At 39.3% G+C, this 24,331-nt stretch overlaps 1 protein-coding gene across 4 annotated transcripts in view; it reads left to right on the forward strand.

Moving 5' to 3' along the window:
* Positions 1 to 24,331, forward strand: part of STIM1 (stromal interaction molecule 1) — a 171,362-nt gene that overhangs the window by 41,214 nt on the left and 105,817 nt on the right. Inside the window, exon 1 of one of the 4 annotated variants that reach the window (XM_072969347.1) lies at positions 11,460 to 11,668. The exons of the other annotated variants lie outside the window; for them this stretch is intronic. The gene's annotated coding sequence lies outside the window, so the exon portion shown is untranslated. Of the gene's footprint in view, positions 1 to 11,459; positions 11,669 to 24,331 lie in introns of those variants that run through there. 4 annotated transcript variants of the gene reach the window in all.

Raw genomic sequence — 24,331 nt, forward strand, 5'->3', positions numbered from 1 at the left:
TTTGTTCTAAACAGAGCAGACAGGGCAATCTTTTCAAAACGTTAAGTCCAGCCATATAGCTCAAAATCATTTAATGGCCTTCCATATCCCTCAGAGAACAAGCCAGAGTCCTTAGAGTGACATGTAACATGGCTCCCCATTACCTGGCTTGTCCTCATCTCTTCTCCACCTGCTCACCCTGCCCCATTGACTTCCTCACTGTTCTTTGGACAAGATAGATATGCTCTTACCTCCTTTGCATTTGTTCTTCTCTCTTTCTCCTCTGCATGGCTTATTATCTCATTTCCTTCAATTTTGGTCAAATGTCATCTTTTCAGTGAGGCTTTCTTTAATCATTCTATTTAAAAATAGCAAACCTTTCCCATAGCACACCTTAACCTCCCTTCTCTACTTAGTTTTTCTCTGTAGCATTTATCACCATCTGACATATTTATTTGTCAGGCCTCCACCTTGCCCCCTACTCCCATGAGAACAGTGAGTTTTATTCATTGCTGAATCCTCAGTGCCTAGAACACTGGCTGGCACATAGCATATGCTTAGTAAGTATTAGCTGAGGGAAATATTTTGGGCCAGGTACAATGCTAGACGCTTTATATGTATTTGTTTACTTTTCTTCACAACAACCCTGCAAGATATTCCCATTTGACAAATGAGGAAAGTTATATGTCCAGGATTACTTGGCTAGAAAATTGTAAAGACTGTCTATTTCACTTTGCCAAACTCAAATAAAATATTATAAAAGAATGGAATCTAAATATTACTGCTTTGCTTCTGAATGGATTGTTTAAACCACAGTCCTAGGAACCAGCAGAAAGGCAAAGTCTGAATGCCCGATATGGGCATATTAGGCATTGTTCACTCACCCACGTGGGGACACCCTGATATTCGTGATGCAGCTGCACCTAAAAGCCTAAAACACTTGGAAAAAGGTATTTGCGTGAGCTCTTCCTGTGCACCATTTGACACACCTTTGGATTGTATATACACAAAGTCAGGAGAGTTTTATGATTTAGAAATTTTTTTCCTCTGCTCCCCAGGAAAGAACTTCTTTCCCTAATTTGGAATAACATTAAGGTTACTTACTTTGAGCCAGTTGCTTCATTTCACTTTTCTGTCCTGAGGTTTAATGTCAGCCAAAGTTGGAGTGTAAACGATCTCCAGAGTTTACTGTAGTGTGACCTTCTTTATGGTGTGGAGATTGGGAAGGCCTAGATCAGAGCTATTCCCAAAGGAAGATGAGGCTGGAGTCAGAGATATCTCCAGGGTAAAATGAGGCAGGTTCAAATGTCATCCTAATAGAGGTACGTCATTCTTTCAGAAGACAAGGTTGGGGAGAATAACGTCAGGATCTGACCCCTCAGCTGGCTGGGATATAGTATGTCTCTCTCCTGAGTCCTGGGTACCAGTACCAGTACCTTTTTTCTCAGTTTTTTTTTTTTATTGTAAAATGCACATAACATGAAATTTACCATATTAATCATTTCTAAGTGTACAGTTCAGTGGTATTAAATACATTCATAATGTTGTGCAACTATGACTACTATCCATCTCCAAAACTCTTTTCATCTTGCAAAACTGAAACTCTATACCACTTACACAAAACTCCCCAATCCCCCTGCCCCCATTCCCTGGAAACCACCATTCTACTTTCTGTCTCTATGATTTTGACTGTGTACTCTAAATAATTGGTATGTACACATACCAGCGACTTTGGGGTGAGATAGCTGGTGAGGCCCTGGGCGTATAAGAGGCCCAGACAGGGGGGAGCAGAAGCAGCTGTATTCAGGGTAAAGCTCATCTCAATAACATGACAGAAGTAGAAGAGGAGGAGGTGGAAAAAAGTCATCCTGTGGTATGGTATGGTCCATGATGTATCCAGAGAACATTGAATAGTGAAATGTGGGTCAGAGTGGTCCCCAGGGTAAAATGAGACTGGTATCAGAACTGTTCCCAGGGAATAATGGAAATAGAATGAGAACTTTCTCCAAGGTAAGATAAGCCTAGAGGAAAAAAATAAGGGGGTGACAACACCACTCCCAGGGTGAGAGAAAGAAAAGAGCATGTTGGAGCAGTCTTAATTAGCAAGGGAAACATAATGAGATGAAAGAATTTGAGGGCAACATGTTTAGCAGATGGTGCTGGGGAACAAGCAGATGCCAGAATGCAGAGAGCCTTGTATGTCATGTTAAGGATTTGAAACTTTATTCTTTGGGAAATCAATGCAGAGCCACTGAAAAGTTTTAAATAAGAGATAGACATGGTCAAATTTGCTTCTGGTCACTCTGCCCTGTGTTCCCAGGAGAACTGAGGTCAGAAAAGGCTAGAAGGGAGCATGGCAGCCACGGGACTCTAGGCAGATGTTTGCTAAAAGCCACAAGTATCTGGTATGCCAGTCTGAGCAGAGATGCCTGAGGAGTGGGTGGAGCCTGACTTCAGTGAAATCAGAGAGGCTTTCCTGGACCTTATAAAAAACTGAGAACCTTGGTGGTCGCACAGCCTTGGGAATGTACTAAATGCTACTGAACTGTTCATTTAAAAATGTTTAATATTTCACCTCAATTAAAAAAAAAGCTTAAAAACAAAAGCAAACAAAACTAAGAACCTCATCCTGCCTCAGTCTTTGTGGGACTTGGCCTGGGGTTCTGTTACTGCCTTTCTTCTGCAAGGGCTTGGCTTATTGTTGGTGGTACTGGAGAGTCAAGGATGGAACTAGACATAGTAGCAGGGATGTGAGCCCAAGGCATGCCCTCTCTTTGGCCATTCTTCTGTTGGGTGCCATAGTCATCTTTCTAGCAAGTCAACCTAACCACAGCTCTTCCCTGCTCAGAAGTCTCTGTCGCTTTCCCATTCCCTACATATTATAAAACCCAAACTTTTGATTGAATCCGGTGTTCATTGCATTCCATAATCTGGCTCCTGCATATTGTCTCTTCAGCAAACATCTATGTTTTTGCTCATACTTTACATTCTGTTTGAATATTTTCCTACCTTTTCTATTTGTAAACTCCTCATCCTTCTGTACTCAGCTCCAGTTGTTACCACTTTTTTGAAGCCTTCTTGGTTCACCCTTCCAATAGGCAGGCAGTCCATTCCAATGTTATTCTTCTATTATATTTGATATGTCTCTCTGTTAGTTATCTCACTGCATTGTGTTGTTTTGTGTGTGATTGCCACACAGTTGGGAGTTGTTTTTTATTTTTTAACATTTTTTATTGATTTATAATCATTTTACAATGTTGTGTCAAATTCCAGTGTTCAGCACAATTTTTCAGTCATTCATGGACATATACACACTCATTGTCACATTTTTTTCTCTGTGATTTATCATAACATTTTGTGTATATTTCCCTGTGCTATACAGTGTAATCTTGTTTATCTATTCTACAATTTTGAAATCCCAGCCTATCCCTTCCCACCCTCCACCCCCCTGGTAACCACAAGTCTGTATTCTCTGTCCATGAGTCTATTTATGCTTTGTTTTTGTTTGTTTGTTTTTGTTTTTGTTTTTTAGATTCCACATATGAGCGATCTCATATGGTATTTTTCTTTCTCTTTCTGGCTTACTTCACTTAGAATGACATTCTCTAGGAGCATCCATGTTGCTGCAAATGGCATTATGTTGTCGGTTTTTATGGCTGAGTAGTATTCCATTGTATAAATATACCACATCTTCTTTATCTAGTCACCTGTTGATGGACATTTAGGCTGTTTCCATGTTTTGGCTATTGTAAATAGTGCTGCTATGAACATTGGGGTGCAGGTGTCATCCTGAAGTAGGGTTCCTTCTGGATACAAGCCCAGGAGTGGGATTCCTGGGTCATATGGTAAGTCTATTCCTAGTCTTTTGAGGAATCTCCACACTGTTTTCCATAGTGGCTGCACCAAACTGCATTCCCACCAGCAGTGTAGGAGGGTTCCCCTTTCTCCACAGCCTCTCCAGCATTTGTCATTTTTGGATTTTTGAATGACGGCCATTCTGACTGGTGTGAGGTGACACCTCATTGTAGTTTTGATTTGCATTTCTCTGATAATTAGTGATATTGAACATTTTTTCATGTGCTTTTTGATCATTTGTATTTCTTCCTTGGAGAGTTGCTCGTTTAGGTCTTCTGCCCATTTTTGGATTGGGTTGTTTATTTTTTCCTTATTGAGTCACATGAGCTGCTTATATATTTTGGAGATCAAGCCTTTGTCGGTTTCACTTGCAAAAATTTTCTCCCATTCCGTAGGTTTTCTTCTTGTTTTATTTCTGGTTTCCTTTGCTCTGCAGAAGCTTGTAAGTTTCATTAGGTCCCATTTGTTTATTCTTGCTTTTATTTCTTCTAGGAGAAAATTTTTGAAATGTATGTCAGATAATGTTTTGCCTATGTTTTCCTCTAGGAGGCTTATTGTATCTTGTCTTATGTTTAAGTCTTTAATCCATTTTGAGTTGATTTTTGTATATGGTGTAAGGGTGTGTTCTAGCTTCATTGTTTTACATGCTGCTGTCCAGTTTTCCCAACACCATTTGCTGAAGAGACTGTCTTTATTCCATTGTATATTCTTGCCTCCTTTGTCGAAGATTAGTTGACCAAAGGTTTGTGGGTTCATTTCTGGGCTCTCTATTCTGTTCCATTGGTCCATATGTCTGTTTTGGTACCAATACCATGCTGTCTTGATGACTGTAGCTCTATAGTATTGTCTGAAGTCTGGGAGAGTTATTCCTCCAGCCTCTTTCTTTCTCTTCAGTAATGCTTTAGCAATTCAGTTGGGAGTTTTTTAAAGACAGGGGCCCTACTTTGTTTTTTTCTGTACCCTGTCTCAATATTGCTAGAGATAGCTCTTACTGGTTTTGTTTGTTTGTTTGTTTTGTTTTTAAAGAAACATTTATTTCTACACCATAAATTCATAAATTCCCAGTCACATAATAGGCCCTGTTGGTATTGGTTACTGCAGTGAGGCTAACAGGAGGCATCAATCCTTAACTGTCTCACACTTGTTTTCTTTTCATTCCACCCTAGCCAGGAGGTTCCACTGAGCAATAACTGTAAACCCTAAGGTAGCTGGGCTTAGGAATAAGTTCTTTGTTTAATCAGACTAATAATAATAATAATAAAAGGATATTTGAAGTGAGTATGGTGGTGACTGTTAATTGTCTTTGCCAACACTGACCCTCTCATCCTTTTTTAAATGATAGAACATAGGAGTTTTAGCAGGACACATAGCTGCCCAGTTTACTTTGCAACTAAGTGTGGCTGCATGTCTAAGTTCTAACCAGTGGGATCTAAGTGGAAGTGGGGCATCTACCACTTCTGGGCCATGTGCTTAAAAAGAGTGGGTGGGTGCTTCTCTTGCCCCTTTGTCCTTCCTGCTAGCTGGGAGATGGTGAGAGTACAGCACTCTTTTTGGTCCCAGACATGGAAGTGTTATGTTGAGTGAGGATGGCAAAGTTCCACTCTAAGCCCCAGACTGCTTACTGCTAAACTATCACATGAGAGAGAAAGAAAGTTCTCTTTGGTTTAATCTCCTGTAGGTGGAGGTATCTTAGTTTCAGCAGCTTTACCTGTACCCTCACTAACGCAGGGAGTCATTGGGGTGCCGCAGCATTAAGTGGCTTCTTGCTGCTGTTCTAGAATTTCTTAGTCAGACTATTCACTGGGTTCCTGACCATATCTTGCCTTGCCTCTTAGCCCCAATTCCTGCTTCCTGGATGATTCCTTGAATTCTCTCCTGTACTTTTAAAACATTTATTGAGGTGAAAATCACATAATGTAAAATTAACCTTTTTTCTTGGGCAATAAAATTTATTTATTTATGTATGTATGTATGTATGTATGTATGTATTTATTTATTTACTTATTTATTTATAATTGAAGTACAGTCAGTTACAATGTATCAGTTTCTGGTGTGCATCACAATGCCCCTGTCATGCGTATAGATATGTATGTTTGTTTTCATATTCTTTTTCATTAAAAGTTATTATAAGATATTACACATAGTTTCCTGTGCTATACAGCAGCAACTTTTTTTTAAATCTATTTTTGTATATAGTGGCTATCTGTAAATCTCAAACTCCCAAATTTATCCCTTCCCACCCCCTTTCCCTGGTAACTGTAAGATTGTTTACTATGTCTGCAAATCTGTTTCTGTTTTGCAGATGAGTTCATTAATGACCTCTTTTTTTTTCTTTCTTTCTTTCTTCCTTTTTTTTTTTAAAATTCAACATGAGTAATATCACATGATATTTTTCTTTCTCTTTCTGGCTTACTTCACTTAGAATGATGATCTCTAGGTCCTTCAGATATATACCCAGAAGTGGGATTGCTAGATCATATGGTAGGTCTGTTTTCAGTTTTTTGAGGAATCTCCATACTGTTTTCTAGAATGGCTGCACCAAACTAAATTCCCACCAGCAGTGTAGCAGGGTTCCCTTTCTCCACACCCTCTCCAGCATTTATCATTCATGGACTTTTGAATGATGGCCATTCTGACTGGTGTGAGGTGATACCTCATTGTAGTTTTGATTTGCATTTCTCTGATAATTAGTGATATTGAGCATTTTTCATGTGCCTATTGGCCATTTGTATGTCTTCATTGGAGAATTGCTTGTTTAGGTCCTCTGCCCATTTTTTGGATTGGGGTTATTTGTTTTTTGTTATCAAGTTGTATGAGCTGTTTATATATTCTGAAAATTAAGCCTTTGTCAGTTGCATCATTCACAAATACTTTCTTCTATTGCATAGGTTGTCATTTTGTTTTGCTTATGGTTTCCTTTACTGGGCAAAAGCTTATAAGTGTAATTAAGTCTCATTTGTTTATTTTTGCTCTTATTTCTATTGCCTGGGTAGACTGACCAAGGAGAAGATTGCTAAGATTTATGTCAGAGAATGTTCTGCCTAGGTTTTCTTCTAGGCAATTTATTGTGTCTTGTCTTATATTTAAGTCTTTAAGCCTAACCATTTTAAATTGAACAATTCAGTGGCATTTATACATTCACAATGTTGTACAACCACTACCTCCATCTAGTTCCAAAACACTTCCATGACTCCAGAGTGAAACACCTTACATACTGCGCAGTTTCTCCTAATTTTGCCCTCCCCTGGCAGCCATCAACATGTGTTCTGTCTTTATGGAATTACCTATTCTGCATATGTTATATAAATGGAGTCATACAGTATGTGGCTTTTTGTGTCTGGCTTCCTTAATTTAGCATAATATTTTGTAGTATGTGTCAGTTAGGTTGTTCTTTTTTCTTTTAAGTTTTAAAAATTGTGGTACAATATATAGCATAAAGTTAGCCATTTTAACCATTTGTAAGTGTATAATTCTGTGGCAACAATTAACATTCACACTGTTGTGCAACAACCATCACCGCTATCTGTTTCCAAAACTTTTTCATCATCCTAGACAGAAACTCTGTACCCATTAAGCAATAACTCCCCATTTCCCCCTCCTCCTAGACCCTGTTAAATTAGAATCTACTTTCTGTCCCATGAATTTGCCTATTCTAGGTATTTCATATAAGTGGAATCCTTTTGTGTCTGGCTTATTTCACTTAGCATAATGTTCATAAGGTTCATCTCTGTTGTAGTATGTGTCAGAAAACTTTGTTCCTTTTTATGGCTGGAAAAAACCACAATTTGTTTATCTCACTCAAACATTTAAAATTAGATGATTTGTCTTTTTGTTGTTGAATAATAGAATTCTTTATATATTCTGGATAATAGACCCTTAATCAGATACATGATTTGCAGATATTCCTTCCCATTCTGTAGATTGATTTTTCACTTTCTTGATAATGTCCTTTGGTGCACAGTAGGTTTTGATTTTTATGGACTCTCATTTGTGTGTTTTTTCTTTTGTTGAGCATACTTTTGGTGTCATATATAGGAATCCATTGCCAAAACCAAGGTAATGAAGATTATCCCTGTGTTTTCTTCTAAGAGTTTTATGGTTTTAGCTCTTGGGTTATCGATCCATTTGAGTTAACTTTTGTACATTGTGTGAGCTTAGTGTACTTTTAAACTCTTGAATGTATGCTTTTGGGGTTTTCCTAGTCAGTAATGATTTTTGGGTCTTCAGACCCAATAGTTACAGAAGTCGTATTAGAAGCTATTGGCTGAAGTGCAGCTTTTCACCATAGGTGCATCTTAGAAGACATTTCTTCCTCCTCAGATCCTATCTACTGAGGTGCATTTGATAGTTCTAGAGCTACTTTGAGTAAGGCTACTGACTTTCACGGTTGCCAGTCAGTTGAGTGACATATCCTTATGTTTGGGCAGTGGGATGCTGGGCTATAGAAACTTATCTGTATCCTAGGCTGTGTGGAAAAGGAACAAGGCAAGGCATGACTGAAACATGGTAAAGCTGCCTGGGGTCAGGGGAACAATGCTGTCAGGTAGCAAGTCTGTACTGAGCCCAGTCAGGTTCCCAGACTTGTGTATTGACTTGCTGAGAACTGTGCAAAGCAGTAATGAGTAGTAAAAAGATGTAATTTGGAGACAGAAGCCTTAATTTCAGATTGGATGACTTCAGGTTAGTCACTTCTCTCTGAGCCTCAATGTCTTCAAATATACAGTGTGAATGCTGACTTCACAGAGTTGTTTTGTTTTTGGAGATCAGGTAAGATTATCACTGAAAACTGAAAGACACTGTGCACTTTTAGGAATGTAATATGGAGTCAAGGAGAAGACTAAGTCTTCTGGGAGTTTTTTTGTTTGTTTGTTTTGTTTTTTTAAATTTAAATTCTCTCCCTGACTGTGATTTACAGTAAAGTCTTGAGGTTTATTGACCAGATGGATTTTTTCAATTTTTTTCCAAATAATTTTATATTTGTTGTGACTCTTTTGCAAGTGACAGAAATATAGGTCAGACTGACTTATGAGAGGGACCTATGACTGAAGAAACTAAAAAGTCTAGAAGTAGATTTACCTTTAGATGCAGCAAGATCCAGAGACTTGAATGATGTCATTTGGACCTAATCTCTCTCCTCTGGGCTCTGCTTTTCTTTGTTTTGGTGTTAGGCAGGCTCTACCCCTGTAGTGGCAAAGATAGTTATCAGTTTTGGGTGTGTAATATACCAACTAAGCAACCACTATTGGAAGGATAATACTTCTTTCCTGATGACGCTGTCAGTCCTGGGAATGATTTTGGCTTGGGCCATGTGCCCACCCTAGAGTAATCACTATGGCCAGAAGAATGCTGGACTTTGATTGACCAACAGGGTTACATTCTACTCATGGAACGCAGGGATCAGGGTCAGCTCCGCTGGAACCATTGTTGGACTAAGAGCAGAGAAGGGGTGCTTCTCTAAGGGAAGATCATGGTGCATGTACTTAAAGAGGCTTTGGGAGGTGGGGAGATAGTCAAATCAGCAAAATTCATAGATATCTGCTACAAAATTGAGCCATTTAAATTTTTTTAAGTGTGTTTTCACTATTTAAAACCCACCAGAGTAGAGCTGCTCTGCTTGAAGTAAACATTGCCAAAGAACCTGGGTGGGAGGAGGGGTCTGCAGAGTTTAATTTGAAAACTGCTAGACAGTTTATCCAATAAATATTTGTTTGAGGTGTGATAGTCCCTGAATCCTTTCTTCCTATCTTTCTGGCCTTATGTGGAAGAGATTGTATTTTCCTTCAAATCTGAGAGAGTGAGGTAAGTAGCAGAGCCAATTATTGCCTGGGGTTGAAGATGCCAAGGAGCTTGCTTAGTTCAGACAGCAAATTGTGCCTTTTTAAAAAAAAGAAGCCATGAGCCTTTCAAATTTAAATAGGGACTCCTAGAGAACAGGAAGAAGTGGCTTTACACTGTATTGGTTAATGTGAGTAATGAAATACATTTGTATTCTAAGCATTTTGCAAGGGCTCAATATTCTAGAATGTATAGCACCGAGGACTGGATTCTGTATTGTGAATTGAATGAGGGTGAAAGCGGCCCTTATATGCCAACCAGATCATCAGGCAGCCAATAACTGTTAGACTTTTTTTGAGATGAAATTCACATAAGATAAAATTTTCCATTTAAAAAAAATTTATTATTTTTTGAACTTTTTTTTATTGAAGTATAGTCACTTTACAATGTGTCAATTTCTGGTGTATAGCAAAATGCTTCAGTCATACATGGATATGCATATATTCATTTTCATATTCTTTTTCACTGTAAGCTATTACAAGATATTGAATATATTTCCTTGTGATATACAGTATAAATCTGTTTATCTATTTTATATATACCAGTCAGTATCTGCAAAAATTTGCCATTTTAAATTGTACAATTCAGTGGTTTTTAACAATTTCATGCAACCATCTCCACTATCTCATCATCAACATTTTCATCATTCCCAGAAGAAATCCTGTTACCCATTAAGCAGTTACTCCCTATTCCCTGGTCCCTGGTAGCCACTAATCTACTTTCTATCTCTATGGATTTGCCTATTCTAGACATTTCATATAAATGGAATCATGTCTGGCTTCTTTCGCTAAGTATAATATTAATATATATTTATCTAATTACTTTTTTATGATTCTTTTTAGAAGTAGAATCATCCCACAGACCTATCCTTAAATGTATAATTGGGATGGACATACTCAGCTTTTGGAATAGCACCCTCATCAGATCCTTGACCTGTTCAATAAGAGCTATCATAGTGGAGAAGGCCAAGTGGAAGATTTTGAAATTGCTGCCTGTTCCCCTGGCCAAGATAGTGAATCAAAACCAATATCACATTCTGTGAAGGGTGGTAGAGATTAGTGCTGCCCTTAAGTATCTTAAAAATCCAGGAGTGGTGATCCCCATTATGTCTACATTTAATTCCCTAGTCTGCCTTCCCTGCAAAACTGGATGGATTCTGTAGAACATAGATTTCAGCAAGTTTAACTTAGTAGTATCATTTATGACTGCTGTGATGGGTATGGTTATCTTTGCTAGAGCAGATTTATATGGTATGTGGGCATTGACTGGTGAATTCTTTTCTATCTTATAAAAAAAAAGACTAAAAACATTCATGTGGAATAGATATCATTATATCTTCATAGTTTTGCCCAAGGTTATAAACACTTCTGCTCTTCTTTTCTTTGTCATAATATAATCAGAAGAGACCTGGACTATCTGGCCACCTCATAATATATCACTGTGATCTATTACATTGGCAACATCATGCTCATCAGACAGCATGAGCAAGAGGAGGTTAGCACGTGGAGTGTGTTCCATACTGGGTACTGCCACATTCTTTGCCAAAGTGAATGTATTTGGCATTAAAATATGTCCACAAATTGTTTGATATTCTTCCCATCAAGTGGTCGAACCTAATTCCCCTCCCCCTGACTAAGCTAGACCCTAGTAACTTGATTCTAACAAATAGAATAAAGTGGAAGTGATGGTGTATGACTTCAGAGATTGGGTCATAAAAGGTACTACTGTTGTCTCACTGTCTGTTAGATCACTCATTCTGGTGGAAGCCCACCTATATATTGTGAGGACACTCAAGCAGGCTATGGAAGAGCCCACATGGAGAAGAACTGAGGCTTCCTGACAACACTGAGCACTGACTTGCTAGGAGTGTTAGTGAACCATCTCAGAAGCAGATCCTCTAGCACCAGTCAAGTCTTCAGGGCCTTTATGAACCCTGAGGAGAGATCTGAGCCAGAACCACCCAGTTAAGCCACTGTCTGATCTCTGACCGTCAGAAACTGTGAGATAATAAGTTTATTTTAAGCAACTTAGTTTTGGTTTATTTATTATACACAAAGAGATACTAAAACACAGTCCTATAAGCTATGTATGAGAGTTCCGGTTGTTTTACGTCCTTTTCAACATCTAGTATTTCCTTATTTTTGTCATTTTAGCCATTCTGGTTGGTATATAGTGTTATCACATTGTAGTTTATAATTTGTGTTTCCCCAGTGACTAGTGAAATAGAGCATCTTTTCATTAATATGTCTATCTATCTATCTATCTATCTATCTATCTATCTATCCACACATACACACACAGTCTGGATTTATTATTTTGTGAAGTGTTTGTTCAAGTTTTTTTGCCCCCATTTTTCTATTGGATTGCTTGCCATTTTCTAATTAGTTTGTAGGAGTTCTTCATCTATTCTGGATACAAGTCCTTTGTCTTATATGTTTTCTCAGTTTATCAAAATTTTCCTTCATGTTTAGCCCTTTGGGTGTCCTACTCAAGAACACTTTGCCTGCTCCAAGATCATGAGCATATTCTCCTAATTTCTCATTTAAAAGCTTTATTATTTTACCTTTTACATTAGGTCTGCAATCCATGTAAAATTAATTTTTGTCTGTATGGTGTGAGGTAGTGAGTCAAGGTATATTTTCCCCCTATATGGATATCCAGTTGCTCTGACATTATTTATTGAAAATGTCATTCTTTCTCTTCTGTACTGTGCTGACACCTTTTTAAGTCAGATGACTGTTACGTGTGGGTCTGTTTCCGCACTTTATTCTTATTCTACTGGCCATTTTTGTGTCCTTACGTTGATACCACACTGTCTTAATTATCATTACAATAGGTTTTGATATTTGGTAGTATAGGTCTATGAGCTTGTTGTTCAGGAATGCCCTAGCTGTTCTTGGTCCTTTATTTTGTTACATGAACTTCAGAATTTTAGAGTACAGGTCTTTTGCCTCCTTGGGTAGGTTTATTCTTAGGTATTTTATTCTTTTTGGTGTGATGGTAAATGATACTGTTTCCTTAATTTCTTTTCCTGCTATTCCATTGCTAGTGTATGGAAATGCAACTGATTTCTGAATATTAATTTTATATCCTGCAACTTTACCAAATTCATTGATGAGTTCTAATAGCTTTCTAGTTGCAGTTCATTATTAATAATTAATGTAAATCCATCTTCAAGTAGTTTTTTTGATAATTTTGAAAAAATTTTGGCCAACTTATTTGAACTAATTAGGTTGTTTTTAACCTGTAATGTACCTGAAAGAGAGCTTATATTAGGAATAGAAAGGTTAGCTCTGTCACTTTCTTATTATTCATTTTTACATGTAATTTTAACATAATTTTCAATCCATGGGGATAGGTTTTAATATTTGTTTACTTATTTCCAAGAATCCTTTAAAATTGTTTATCTGTGTAGTGAGGGTTAGTTTAGTTGGGAAAAAATATGAACCATAATTCATAAATTTATTTAGTCAGACAGGTAGTAAAATATGTTTTCCTGTTTTTGAACCTGTGAATGTCATAGAATCCTGCAAGCGAATGAGTGACTGCAGACACTGCTGTTTTCCCTCAAATACTGTGAAAGCCCACTCTTTTCTCAGGACACCTTGTATGTGGCAAATGATATGGAAACATCTTATAGACAGATTCAGAGAGGTCATCATTGTTAGTCTGTACACTTAATATTGGTAAAACATAATTCTTATATTTTAAGATTAAAAGCAGGATAAAATAAGAGGCTTAACTTTTCTTTCTGTACTTTCATTGGAAAGTCTTGTGCATCCCTCTTTGGAGATGACTCTCTTAATATATATTGCTTGTGTAAATTTTTTCTGAATATAAATAAAAAGTTATAGCATAATAAGAATTGAGCTCAAAGTCCAGCAAAGACTCATGTTATCAGCAGCTATGGATGGAGAATCTGGAAGCCAGACAAAGCCTCACCTAGATCCTTCATCTATTCTTGTCCTTTGTGAACAGCCATCTTTCTTCCAATTAGATTTTGTAGCTGTACCTAACTAAATCAAGGATGGAACCTTAGAATGGAAGATATAGGACTGTGTCTTCCTGCCATTCTGCAACCCACCAGAGACATGGCAGCCTTCAGTAGGTGTGGATTTACTTTGTGGAGTTGACATAATATGGAGTCTCACTATCTGGGTTCAAATTCTGTGACTCCTCATTTTATTAGCTGTGTATTTTTAGGCAAGTTTACTTTAACTTCTCTGTGTCTCAGTTTCCTCTTAGGTTAAATGGGGAGAATGGTATTCAACTTAGAAGGTTGTTATGAAAAATTAGTTAACACATGTAAAGTGCTTAGAATAGTATCTGGCATATACGAAGTGTTTAATGAATGTTTGTTAGTGTATCATTTTTTGAAGGTTCAAATTTTGGCAGTATACTGAGAATATTTATCTCTTCAAGCAAACTCTCTTAACTTCATGAGACTGATATATAAAACTTTAAGAATGCCTGTGTTGGTATGACCAGTGCATTTCTGTCTTTGGGTAGCAATGTGGAACATTAAATCCTAATCATAAGGGTTATGGTGAACATGGAATCTGGATTAAGTGCATTAATTAGGTGAATCCAATGTTTTGAGTATAATGCCAAAGTAGCTAACATGAATATTTATTACTTTCCTATAATTAAGAATCTCTTCACTTAAAATACCACACATTTGCTTTCAGCCTCTTTTGCAGCTTACCATAGTTTCTTTTGGTCTGATCTGCTCATGATGGACTTTGACTCTGAAGAGCTGGTGATGCAGAGAAGCAGGGACTGTAGTGGAGGTGGTGCATGTAGCAAGGTTGAGCTTCCAGAGCAGTAGAGGTAGCAGTGTTGCAGTGGCTGGATGATAGTGGCTAGGGATAGTGGAAGTTGGCAGTGGAAGCAATGTCCTGACCACATTAGCTCTGCTACTTGATTTTAGGCATTGTTCTTGGCATCCATCCCTGATTTGCTGCTTCTCCAAGTGAGTCTAAACTTCTCTTAAATAAGTTTTTTATAGATAAACAACAAGTTCATACTGTACAGCATGGGGGACTATATTCAGTATCTTGTTTTAACTTATAGTGAAAAAGAATACGAAAACAAATCTATGTACGTTCATGTATGACTGAAGCATTGTGCTGTATACCAGAAATTGACACAACATTGTAAACTGACTATACTTCAATAAAAATATATTAAAAAGAAAAATAATGAATTTTTTCTTTCTGTTTAGACTATCCAGAATCAGTTTCATTTGCTGAACTGAGAAACTACGTTGTTTTTGAGATTGAGGACCCTGGCTGATACAGCCGCTTCACTAGCCAGATATATTGGCCTCACAGTAGGGATGGAAAGATCATGGAGAAGCAAATGGAATGTTTGAACTTCATTGACTTCTTCTCTTTTTGAGAGTGTTAGGATCACTGTATTCCCAGGGCCTAGAATTATGCCTGGCATATAGTAGGTGCTTAGTAAACCTCTGTGGAATGAATGAGGGATAGGTTCATTCTGCCAATAAACCCAGTTGTATGTCTGCGACTCTGCTTTTTCTCAGCTTCTGGAGCTGAGCAAACTCCCTGATGAAGGATACATTTTTTCTTCAGATATGTTAATACATATGTAATCCTATATAACAGTTTTACTGGCTTGGGAACTATTTTGTCTTTTAAACTCATTTGGTTTATCTGTGCTCTGGATTTTTTAGTTTAGCCCTAAAAATGTACAATTGTGTGTAATTTTGTGTCTGTGTGTGTGTGTCCTCTGCTCCAGGTCTGCCTTTTAAGAAACTATATGGGAGCTGGCAGTTCTCAGCCACATTCTGGTCCTGTGAGGTCATTTGCTTATATTCACTGAGCTCCTTCCTGGGTGCCATAAGATTATGGTCTTCTGAGACTGGAGGTTCTGTGATTTGAGAGGTTGGAATGGCTTGTTCCCATTTCCTTATGTTCTTTGCCTCTCTTTCTGGTGGAGAAGCTGGGGCTGGTGGCAGAGGGCAGTATACTGGCGATCCCTCTCTCTCTCCATCTCTAGAACACAGTGTTTTAGAATTGAGTTCTCATAAATCAGGGCTAGGACTTTGAGATGAAGATTTGTGAGCAAGCTCATCAAGACACAGTATTAACTGGCCTTCCCTTCTTGAATTTTAGATGTAGAAACAAGCTAGAGGGCAGTGACTTGCCCAAAGTGATGCATTTGGTCAGGGCTGGAGTGAGTATCTGAAGATATTTCTAAGGGCAAACTGAAATCCTGCAAAGGCTCAGCCCCATCTGAGGCCTACTGTAACATAAAGCTAGCAGGGGTGAGGATGGTGATGGATTTATTCTGCAGTTTCCTTCCCTGCATCTAGTGAGGAGTCAAAACCTTACTTCTGGTTTCCCTAGTTTGTTCCCACATTTCATTGTTTAGAGTGGACCCCAGTTTACAGTCTTTGGTCTAGAACACACCCCAGTCCTAAATTGCCGGTCTTGAGCCATGTGTTACCAAGTGTACAGACAATTTTGTGCCTCTGTAGACTATGACCAGGCTATTAATAGATCTGAAGTTCTGGGAGAGCCTCAGCTCTTCCCCCACCTTCCCACTCCCAGCAGCCTGCCTGCTGGTAATTTCCTCAGTGCTCAGACAGCTAGACAGAAAATGGAAACAGGGCAAATCTACCCATCCCCTTTTAGGAGATAATGCAGGCAAAAGTCTGTATGCGTAGCCTCTGGCATTATGGGTCTCTGTGCTGTATCAGGTTAAGTGAAAATGCTTAGCATTTAGGAAGAAGTAATAGCTCTGTGCTCTGGGTGGGATTTAAAAAAAAAAACCTGTATTGGATCCTCACTATATGAAAGACACTGTACTAGGCCCTTTGCATGTGTTATCTCACTCTTCCCTATAACCTTGTGAGATGGGTATGATTCTTTTATAGACGAGATTACTAAAACTCAGAAAGCTTGATTATGTAACCTCCTGTCACACAGCTAAACACACAGCCTTCTGATCTTGTTTTTCCTAAATGACAGCTTCCATATTTACAGCTTTCTTTAGTAAAATTGGGCTGAGATAATTTGGACAAACTACCCTTGGGGACACTTGTGTTATTGAATGATCCCATATAGCTCAGAGAAATGGGCGTGAACCTGAAGGGAGGAGAAGAAGGCTACCAGTCTGTGTGCATCGAAGGGAACTCAAAGGATGGCTATCGCAGGATAGTACCTACTATGGGTCCCTGTGCGCTTAGTGAACCCAGGTCAGATAGTGGCCATCCTGCAGGCTAATAAACCACATTCCCTAGCATGGCATTCAAGGCACTCAGAGGTGGGGTTTCTGCTTCATAACCCCTACTCTATTTCTTCTTACTTCCTATCATACAAACTGTTCTTTGTTCTACTGTTCATCAAATCTGCTGTCTTCCATGTATGGATATTTGTAGGCTCCATTAAGATTCTAATAAAAAAAATAACAATTGACAACTTAAGGCTGAGCAGACAGTTTTGAATCCCCAGTTACTCTAGTCACTTTGGACTGGAGCTCTCTCATTCCTTCATTCCTTCATTCATGTGTTCAGTCATTCTAACATATTGGACACTCCCTCTGTGCCAGGTACTGTAGTAGGCCCTGGAAATCAGTATAATGAACAAGACAGTATGATTCCTGCTCTCCTGGAGCAGACAGCTTAGCAGATAAGGCAAAAATGAAACAATCACAATGAAGTCTGATGACTGTCATGAAGTAGAAATAAGGGATATAATGAGAGGGTACACATTGTAAAGGAACTTAATATTGTTTAGGGCATCAGGAAAGAGCTCATATTACCTTAGTAGATGACATTTAAATTGAGACCTGAGAAATGAGAAAAAAATAGCCAAGTAAATGGAGTTAAGAAAGTTAATTCTAGGTAGCAGGTAGAGTATATGCAGGGACATAGAGACCAGGTGATGGGGATAAGGCCTTGTCCATGTTGGTTTACTTATTAAGCAATCATTTATAGCTGGTGGATTGTATCATATGCTGTGCTGGGGTCTGAGGACACATGAAACAATCAGACATGGTCCCTATCTGCCCTGGAGAAGCTCAGGAGCAGTGGTGTTACTCCTAGGTAACCAGGGTAATAAGGTTACCCTAGGTCTTGGATTTAATCTTCTGGGTCCCATGTGACAAGACTTAACACCTTAAGAGACACTGCCTGCCCTTGAGTGTTTGGCCTAGCTGTCAAGCAGAGAGGACATGGATCTCAGCTGGAAACTTGCAGTATTTGCTTTCATCCCTGGCTTTGCACTTGGCCAATCCTTGGTTGATAAAGTTCACCTACAGACTTGAGGATAATGGAGGTCCAGGAATTGGCTTTTACCCCAGTGGGAGCAGAGAAGATGGCTGGGAAGGAGGTGCTGAGGTTTTTAGAGCTCTATGTCCTTGGTGTCTCATATTTGTTATTTAGATTAATTGTAAGGTCTCAGACCCATCTGTTGTCTTGAATGCACTTGACGTTAGTATTTTATCTTTGTTTTTCTGAGTTTTGGCACTGCTTATAGACCAAAGTCGAAGTGGCTGGCTGCTTTGGACTGTGCATTGCCTAACTCCAGGGTGTGCTGTTCATATAGACTGTGTTGTGACTGGGGCCACTCCTCCCTAATTGTGCAACAGTGCATCGTTGTGGCTCTGGTTAAAGGGAAGTTATTTAAACACTGACTGTGTGCCTCAAGCTAGTAGTTTATATTCTGTACTTTATTTGAAAATCCCAGCAATGCCTTGAGGTAAATACTATTATTATTCTCATTTACAGATGAGAAGACTAGAAGGTTCAGTGAAGCTAATGAGTGGTGGCTTGGGATTAGAGCTCGAGTCTGACCGAAGTCCATGCTTCTCTCCACTCCCAGCTGTTTCCCAGTGTGGTCACAGACTTCAGGTCTTGGGTGTAATCTTGTTTCCATGGCTTCCTTGTCTACTTTGACTTGTCTACCTGGCCGCTCTTTGTCAGTAACTTAAGGATTCTCAGCATGGCTGAGGCTCAGGAATGTGTCCTGCTTAGGAGATACTCTAGAGTCTTTTCTTTTTTTTTTAATCTAAAATTTATTTTTGTGTTTAGCATAAGGCAGCAATATAAACTGTAACTAAAGTCATTTTAAAGGATAAGTCAGCTCTGGATTTGTTGAGCTGCCTTACTCCAGCTCCTACAGCATTCTCATTCTCCCACAGTAGGATGGAAGCTGGAGATGGCTCACTAGAGATGTTTGGGTGAAAAAGACACTGTATCTGGGCTTGGGTGATGGGATGAGATTCCCTCAGCCTTTCTCAGTTGCATGGATGCTAGGGTTGGTTGGATCTCCATAAACTAGTATCTAATGTCCCTTTTCTAGGTACTTGTGGTTCTTGTTTCTCTTTTTTAGGAGAGGACCTGTCTTTTCATCTGAGGATTCTGGAGCTACTGACCTTCGAGTAGGGAGGGTATTTCCTTTCCAGAGTTATCAGGAGGGTGTGTGGTGTGGGAGAGGGCTGTGTAAGGCAGAGCCTGGGGAAAGGCAGGAGAGGAGGTGGAGTATATATTTGCTGCCTCACCTGCTTTTCAGTACTCTTTCTTCCCTTCCTTTCTCTTGGTGTCTTTGCAGTCCTGTTTGAGAAGTGGGGTCTAAATAACACAAGGCCTCTGCAGTCACCTAGCTTGTGTTCCAACTCTGCCAGACTGCTTGCAGGTCCTGAAGCATGATAGGCTTTTTCATATCTCACATCTTCACACATGCTGTTCTCTCTGTCCTTCCCATCCCTAGAGAAGAGGGAAAATGTCCTTTTCCCTCTTCTCTACCCCATGAATATCTCCTCATCCTTTCAAGACCTGGTTTAGATGTCACCTTTTCAGCAATACTGCCTTTGATCTCTTCTCTCTGTGGAGGTAAGCACAGCTACTTTTGTGGCTCTACAGCACTCTGTGAAGTTTTCTGTTGTACCATGATTACTCTCTTAACTGTTTCCCTGTCCACATCTTGAGCCCCTTAAGAGCAAGAGACTGAGTCAGTTTCATCTCTCTTTAGGACCTGAGAGAGGCTAGAGTGCAAGAATTGTCAAACTGAACTTCACTGATGCCTGAACTAGCAGTAGATGGTTGTACAACCGTCTTGTGTACCTCCATAAATGAAAAAAAATTCTCTTGCATAATTCACTGTACTGTGTATCTTTCAGGTCCCATAGTCCTTCAGACATGCATTGCAGTAGCTGACTTCCAAAGAGAACAGTGTCGTGCTCCACAGATGTCATCTTTGCCTGCTTTGCCTTACCTTGCCCTTCACCTCACAGTGCTCTTCTGGGCCTGATCCAGGGAATGAATAGGGAGGAAATGCCAGAAATGAGCCACTTTTGGCATCCTGAATCCTTCATTCTCTGGCTTGGCCCTGTGGGGCAGTACAAGGTGAGAAAATGGAAATGAACCCGTTCCCTGTAATAGCAGCTGAAAGGGATCTCCTCCAGATCATGACTGTTGCTGCAGCAGCTATAGCAAGTGAGGCACTCCCCTAATTGCATTCTGGATCTAAGACAATCGGTTCTTCTAAATTAACTCATTTGGCTCACCCTGGGGTTTCTCATAGGGCTGAGAGCCTGAAACAAGTCCTATTACACTTATTTTTCTACCATCATCAGGCCACAGACTGTGAGATTTTTTGTTCTTAGCCCTTCATTTTATAGGGGAGGAAACTGAGGTTCACAATGGTCATGGGACTAGCTCACGATCATGTGACTAGTAAGTGTCAGCTGAGGCTAGACACTGGTTGTCCGTCTCCCTGCAGAGTGCTCTCTTCATTATACTTCGTCACCCCTCATATCAGTTTCCTCTTTCTATTTGTAATTCCTGTAGATTGTGAATTTGGTGAGGGTGAGGAAGCCAGGAAACTTGATATCTTTTCCTTCTGTCACTCCCTAGCTCTTGCATAGGCTGGGCAAAGAAGATATTCAGGGAAGACTTGGTGAAGGACTGAATAAAAACCTAGTTGGCCCAGGAAGACCTCATGGGTTGAGCCAGAAAAAGACTAAAGAAAGCAGATCCCTCCCAATTTCCCTGGAATATCTTTGGTTTTGATGATGAATACTGTGGTTTGGCTTTCCTAGTGTTAAACGCAACCTTGGCTGAAGCATGGAAGAGGTGTGGTTTGTAACACTGGTGAAAGCCAGGTCTGTAATGAAACTTCTGGGAAAATACCACATCTCAGCTAGCTGAGGATGCTTTGGGTTTTCAGACCCCTCCCTTTCTCCCCAGCACAATGACAGGACACAGAGATTGTGAGCAGCATTGCAAAACTCCATTACAAATAGGTAACATTTCTTGAGTGCTTACTATGATTTCTGGAACTATTTTAGGTATTTTAAAATTCTTTTCATCCTCACAATCCTCCATGAGTAGTTACTATATTATTTTTACCTTTCAAATTGATTTTATTAAGATGTAATTTACATAGAGTAAAATGTACATTTTAAGTGTTCAGTTTGTGTTTTGACAAATATATATATACTCTGTAACCTCTCCCCTGCAATCCAGGTATAGGACATTTCCATCAGTGGGTACTTTTATTATCCTCATTCTGCAGAGGGGAAAACTGAGGTAGAGAGGGGTTAAGTGTTTTGTTCAAGGTCTCATGGCTAGTAAGTGATAGAACCAGGATTTGAACCCAGCTTGTCTAACTCCAGAGCCCATGTAACTACTGTGCTATCCTGCCTTCCATTTCTTCTTTTGTGGGCCCGTCATGACCCATCTTGCCCTGGTAGACAAGTGCATTAAGGAGTAAAATGTCATAGGCTGAAAGTCTAAGCACTAAAGGGATCTTGGGGAGCAAGAAGTCCTGAGGTAGGCGGTGGGGAGGGATGGAACAGCTATCAGTACTCCTAGAATCCTAGGACCACAGCAGGCAGAGCTACTTGCCTCATGCCTAGTCTTTGCCTCTCCAGTCCTGTGAAGAATGGGGTGGACTAGGGAATCTCCTTACAGGGAATAACATTGTGTCTGAAAAAGAGACTGGCTCCTAGGCTCACATTATGAGGTATAGAAATACTGATGATAAGAAGACATAGTACTCTCATATGCTCTGAGACCGCTCTCTGTGGTAGGCTGCACCAGTTCAGGGCTAGGCACTATAAGGGCAACATGGACAGGCAAGAGTACATGTAAAGGAGGCAGAATGGAGAGTGGCCTTGAAGTCTAGTCCTCTGAAGAGGGGTTGAAGGAGCCAGGTTTGGAGGTCCTGAAGACAAAATAATCATTGTCTTGATAGCCTTGAGAGGCTGTTCTTTGAAAGAGATCAACTTGTTTTTCTGTGTGGCTTCAGAAGTCATGATTAGAAGCCCATGGGTAGGCCAGTGTAGCATATTTTGGAAAAATTAAAGTTCAATGGATATGACATACCTCATCTACTTGTCATTGGTTTGCAGTATGAATAAGGTCATATGTTTTCAATATTAATATTAATCTCTTGAATGAGTACAAAATTATCAGGAAATATAGTATGTTTCTCTTGGGGCCTTTTCTTCTCCCTCTTTCTCTTTCTGGTGTATTCAGGAACTCTGAGCAGTCAGGCTTAGTTCCAAATAGAGGACTAGAGAATCATATGGGTCTGGTTTTTTGCCCCATATTTTAGCTTCTGTTGATCACATAGTGTGGCTTTTATTTATTTAATTATTTATCCTTTTTTTTTTTAAATGCCTTTATTGTGGTACACAGTGTGGCTTTAAAAAACATATGTCTCAGTGGGGAGGGTACGTGCCTACCATGCACGAGTTCCTGGGTTCAATCCCCAGTACCTCTATTAAAATAAATAAGTGAAAACCTAATTGCCTCTCCCCAAAAAAGATTTAAAAAAAGAATAAAAAATAAAAACAGACATCTCACAGTATGCTGTTTCCTTGTTTACTGTAGCCATGAGGACTTGGTTCTGCATAAGTTACAGTGGTTCTTTGAGGGAGGATGATAGTGCCCCATCAGTGTCACACTTGGCCTAGGCCCCACTGTGCTTGACCTCTCCAAGTGAGTGCTCTTAAGTTTATGTGTGTGTGTATGTGTGTGTGGGGTCCATGGGAGAAGGGACCTCCTCCAATCTCTAGTTGGCTGCGTCTAGAAGTATTTCTAGATTTAGCTACATTTCAGTTCCAGAACAAAGTCTTCTTCCATGATTATTTTGGTTATAGTATTGAGCTTGGAACACCCATTCAGACCTTCTCTTTCCTAAGTGTGAGCGCTTACTGTAGGCTCTTACTGTCCCTTACTATCTTTAACTTGACTTAAAATCTGTCAGAGAAATTCTAATAATATTGAACCTCAAAAAAAAGTGGTCAAGGTTTCAGTCTTTGGTCTGGGAGGGCTTTGGACTCTGTGCATATTTGTATTCATTTTCCCAATGTTGCATACCAAGGGGTATTAGGAACAGTCTTTGCCAAGTCACAAAATATCATGGTGTATCCTTTTCCCCAAGGGTAATGTGTGCCCACTTGCTTTATATTTATATAGTTAAAAGGTGGGTAAAAAGACCTGCAAGAATAAGGATCTGCTGAGGATGACTTGATGTTTCCATGACAGAGGGGCTGAGAACTTTCAAAATAGCAGTTTTTCTCTAACTGAAGTAATTCAAATTGTTGTTTAATCTTGTTACCTGTTAATAAACAAGGAAGATTTTTCAAACTATTATAACTCCCTGCCATTTGGAGTGGACAACCCAGAAATATGATTGCTTTAACATTACAACTGTTAAACAGAGACTAGCTGCATAGGGCCTCTGTGAAGAAATGCTGAATTTCTTAATAAGACCGCCATTCAGAATGAGTAAGGTTAACATTAGAAGATGTGAGAAGGGCCAACTGGACCATGTCATCCAAACCTGGATTTTAAAACCCTTTCCTCCATGGAGGGACTCTTACTCAATATCTGCACTATTAACATACTAGCTTCAGCCAGGTATTGCTTTTCTTTTATGTTTGGGTCCAAGTTGGGCATAGGAACTTTTCGTATTTTCGTGTAACTGAATCCTACACAGAATGTTTAGTTCAGAATTTTCTGAAGACTCAGAGATAGCAATAAGAAAATAAATATAGTTATGGAAACTAGATAATCTGGCTTATAAAATGTTGCTTGATATCTGAGGTTCTCAGAAAACATACACATAGGCAGTGCCATCATGGTTATCTAGTGATGAGCTGGAAGAAAGATGAGAAATGGGTGGGGATTAGGATGAGTTTCATCCAAAAGGCCCATCTAACTCTGAGATTCTGTGAGTCTTCTAGGCCCTGAAGATTCTAGAACTGACTTTGTGCAGTGATTCCAGGAAATCTTACAGGCCCAGCAGAGAGTCAGGAAAGTGGGTGACTGTGACACAGTTGAGGTTACCACTGATCGCATTTCCCATTTCTCCCCACCGCGGTTCTCCCCTTAGGCCAGAGAAATGCATATGTAATAGAGCCTCTTATATTATGTGTGCTTTACCACAATTAAAAAAATACAACCTGAGATTTCAAAATGTAGAATAGATAAACAAGATTATACTGTATAGCACAGGGAAATATATACAAGATCTTAAGGTAGCTCACAGTGGAGAAAAAATGTGACAATGAATACATGTATGCTCATGTATAACTGAAAAATTGTGCTCTACACTGGAATTTGACACCACATTGTAAAATGACTACAACTCAATAAAAAATGTTAAAAATATACAATCTTGTA

The sequence above is a fragment of the Vicugna pacos genome, chromosome 10 (genome assembly GCF_048564905.1).
Source record: "Vicugna pacos chromosome 10, VicPac4, whole genome shotgun sequence".
NCBI classification, from domain to species: domain Eukaryota; kingdom Metazoa; phylum Chordata; class Mammalia; order Artiodactyla; family Camelidae; genus Vicugna; species Vicugna pacos.